This window comes from Papaver somniferum, unplaced genomic scaffold, assembly GCF_003573695.1.
Source record: "Papaver somniferum cultivar HN1 unplaced genomic scaffold, ASM357369v1 unplaced-scaffold_125, whole genome shotgun sequence".
Classification (NCBI taxonomy): domain Eukaryota; kingdom Viridiplantae; phylum Streptophyta; class Magnoliopsida; order Ranunculales; family Papaveraceae; genus Papaver; species Papaver somniferum.
In genome coordinates, this window is record NW_020621603.1 from 5,875,142 (window position 1) to 5,879,139 (window position 3,998).

A 3,998-nucleotide genomic window follows, 5' to 3' on the forward strand; every position below is an offset into this window, starting at 1 on the left:
TATGTGCAGAGGAAAATAGGGAAAGCGCTTTGAGCAGTCTACTCCAACAGGATCAGGAAGACCTCACGTCAAGAGCACGGACAGGTTCGTGATATTTCATTATGGCATTCCTTTTTCATCACAAGAATAACATGTGATCGCATCACTGCCTAAGAAGATTCTGATATAGTCATATTGGAAGATTTACCTCAAAACAATATAAAACCCTTATTCAATCAAGAAAGCGAAATGGAAAAAGACCTTAAACTCGGCCGCCACTGAGTACAAGGAAAGTGTTCACAAATTACGAGAAAACATTCGTCAAAAAAAAAGAGACGAAAAAGGAACAGGGAGATTTAGTTATCAAGGAGATCAATCGTGCCTTCACCATCACCGGAGTCTACTTCAACACCGTCGTCATAGGTCGCCGTTGTTTCCTCCTTCAAGTCTGCCTCAACTTCCCTTTCGGATATTTTTGGGACGTCAGCAACGTTCTCCGCTTCAACATCCTCAAGAGGAACAACTTCCACATCTTCCTCAAGGGCCATGTAGCACCCCCTAATCTAGCAGCTGACTAAATAAAGAGGTTAACTAAATAAAGAGGCACTAAGAATTTAAATCAATTACTTAAACATTTGATTAAGGAATCTGCTATAAAACTTAACCCAAAACTAACCCCGCTCAGAAATATACATACAAGATCTTCTCTCAAATGATACACATACAATAATCATTTGGTTTACAAATAGAATATACAACATAATAACATATCAGATTATAACCAACTAAAGAAGTCAACTTCTCGGAGCTTTCGCTGTGCAACTCTGGTCGGTCTCTGAAACTGAAAGTGGGAATAATTAACATTTAACTTCTAAGTAATCATAGGCAAGATTTTGAAAACAATAATGTTTTCCTCAAACATTAAATAGTAACCAAGTCACTGAAATAAACAAACATGTATATGGACAAACTCCTTCGTCAAACAATGTATATATTGAGTGTCGACCACTTCCTTCCACACCCTATTAGCCTATATGGTGTCGACCAATTCCTTACACACCTATTAAGCATAAAAGCAGAATTCATGTAGATATAAATGAAGGAGCGTATCCTATACACCTATCATTTTCCTAATAGGTGTCGACCAAGTCCTTACACACCTATTGGGCAAACAAATGGGAATTCTCGTTTCCCATAACAATTCATATCGACAACAAAACATTACAGGTCCTTTCCAATCCATGGAAAGATTAACAAAATCAACAAAATTATCATAAAACAAGTTGAAACATTGCATAGAATGTACAAACAGAAATGCATGAGTTTGTTAAACATAAACTTTTGTAAAAGAAGCGACGATGGTTACCAAAGATTCAAATGTATTCCCACTTCTTTTGATGACAAGCCACGCCTACCTTGAGATCCATGATCCACTGGTTCGTCCTTTGAGTCGATCGTTGTTAATATAGACTAACTATTAATCATACAAGAAGTCTAAGAAACTAATCGAATTGGCTCACACAAGAATCATACAAGTTAACTAATGCTTCCAAGCCCAAGTCTACTAAACTAGTCCATTAATCAAAGGCCTTGTCTGTCTGGTCAACTAACGGTCCACGTTTGGTCAGAAGGATTCAATTAACAGTCAACGTCTAAGTCAGAATCCAGGGTCAAATAAGTCAACCAGGAATCGGTCAACGATCCAACTCAGGTCAAGATAGGGAAACTCAGTGAGTTAACTCTGTCAGATTGACAAAGTCATAAGCATTAGGTCAAGTCATCTAAGAACATAATCAGTCAGGTAATCTAACTAGGATGACTAATAAGCCTAATACTCAAGAACATAAGTTATACAACTACTAAACAGTTCATTTATTCAAACAGAATTCAGAAATTCAATTACAAACAAAACTATGCCTACCTGCACTTGCAGCTTTAGGTAACATCCAAATTCAACTCAGCAACATCACAAATTGCATCCACTTCACACATACAACTACAGTCCATAACAGTACCTATCCAATTCTATAACCATGTTCTGTAACTCATTAAATCACCCCTGTAGCCAATCTGCCAAATCACTTCAACACTCTCCTTACAAACTGTAATCTTCATTCCTAAATCAACTACAATTACAGCTCCACCACCAATACGCATCTCCTCTCCTGTAACATCATCATCATCACCACCACAGCTAACTCATAATAACACCACCACTACCTATAACCTCATTCATACATCATCTACTCAAACACCAAACCCATAACAACTCCAATTCTAGCATACTGAACTTCAATTCAACATACAACAATTCTCTGTAATTCAAAACAGCAACCAAACTCCACTTCATACCCAACTCAGGCCTTAGCTCAAATATCAACTACACATACTCAGTCAAAGATACTAAATAACTTCACTAAACAGATTAGAAGGACAATTACCTCATAACAGTCTCACACAGGCAATTGGAGTCGGATTTTTGCTTCCCCTGGCTCAATTGAGAATCATCTCAAAACCACCACCATTTGTCAAAACCAACTTTGCTCTGTTTCTCTCTCGATCTGAGTCTCATAATCATCCATCCCCCGAAACCCTAATTCACAAATTGGGGAAGAACAGAACATAACCCCTAATTCTTTCCTTTCAATTCAAATTCACAACAACTTCTCTTCATCAATTAAACACCAACCCTTTCCCAATTACCCAAAACCCAATCTTTAATTCCTCTTATACACCATTAATTCGAGCTTCAATACAATTCTCTGAGAAACCCTAACTTGGTTCTCTGATTCATCTTCAAAACGATTCCAGAATTTCAATTAAACATCTACCCAAGCCTCCTTATCCAACAGTATCTCTATATATCATCTTATTATTCTTCAGAACATCAAACAAATTTATAAACCCTAATTTCGATTTACAGTAACTCAATCTTCTCCTTCATCCCGAGCTTAATTGACCACAACATCATCACCAGCGACTACTACATGATCGTCTCCACCTTATGTTGATGACAACGCCTCCATTTGATTTCTCAATCACATGCAGAAGAGAAAGAACAGGAGGAGAGGAGAAGCAGAGGAAAGAAAGAGTGAAGAAGAAGAAGAACAGGAGAGAAAGAAAAGAAGAAATGAATTCTTCTCGAGCGGTCTGGGGATAAGGCCGAACAGATTTGTTGAGTCACCCACTCACTCTGACACGTGCCGCCACCAGGATAATAACCAAAATTACTATTTTACCCTCTGAAAACAACTTCATAAATCTTCTTCACCCAGTGTCCGAATGACGCGTGCGAGTAGTCTATTCCGCGTAACTTTTCAAGACAAATCTAACGATACTAGTTTCGTATCTATATCGTTGTTAGATTAATTTCTATAATTAACGTCCGTGTTAAACTAATCGTGTTATTATCGGCTAAATCGTTTCTTGACTGGTCCAATAGCGTTGACGATCTTGAGGGTCCTTACATTCTCCCCACCTTATTCATTTTCGTCCTCGAAAATCAAATCATCCTTCTAGTCTTCAAAAACTCCCCACTTTAAAGAATAATCTCATCTCTTGCCTAAGCGCAAACAACTTAAAACAAAGCACAAACCTAAATGGCTTCTACAACTAAAATTTGTGGCTCTAGGTTCAATATACTAGTTTTTATTTTATAAAATATTTGTCTCTAACTTTAAGGAAGAACCCTACAAATCTTTCTAAGTGAAATTATTTCTATCAGTTTCCTAAAGAATTATATCGAACTTCTATGATCGGTCATCTCTGAATGCAGTTGCCCTGTTAAGGTTGGCCAAGCCCAACAATGCCTTCCTACGAACAGAGAAAACACAACCTTCACTAGTCCCCAGTGCTGGATTAAATAATTATTAATTTATTAAAATTAATTAGTTTCTAAAATTTTATCGTAATTGGTGTAATTCTGATAAATTTTACTTCGTAAAATATATTAATAGTTCACAGCATTTTAAGCAATTAAGCTATCTGAATTAATTATTTTATTTTATTTTTTTATTCAA

At 36.7% G+C, this 3,998-nt stretch overlaps 1 long non-coding RNA gene across 1 annotated transcript; it reads right to left on the bottom strand.

Moving 5' to 3' along the window:
- Window positions 1-229: 229 nt before the first annotated feature.
- LOC113331511 lies at window positions 230-3,105 on the bottom strand. Its single transcript, XR_003350994.1, has 2 exons — window positions 1,901-3,105; window positions 230-820 (listed from the first exon to the last, which is right to left on the bottom strand). It is a non-coding gene; the product is annotated as an uncharacterized LOC113331511 (long non-coding RNA).
- Window positions 3,106-3,998: the final 893 nt, after the last annotated feature.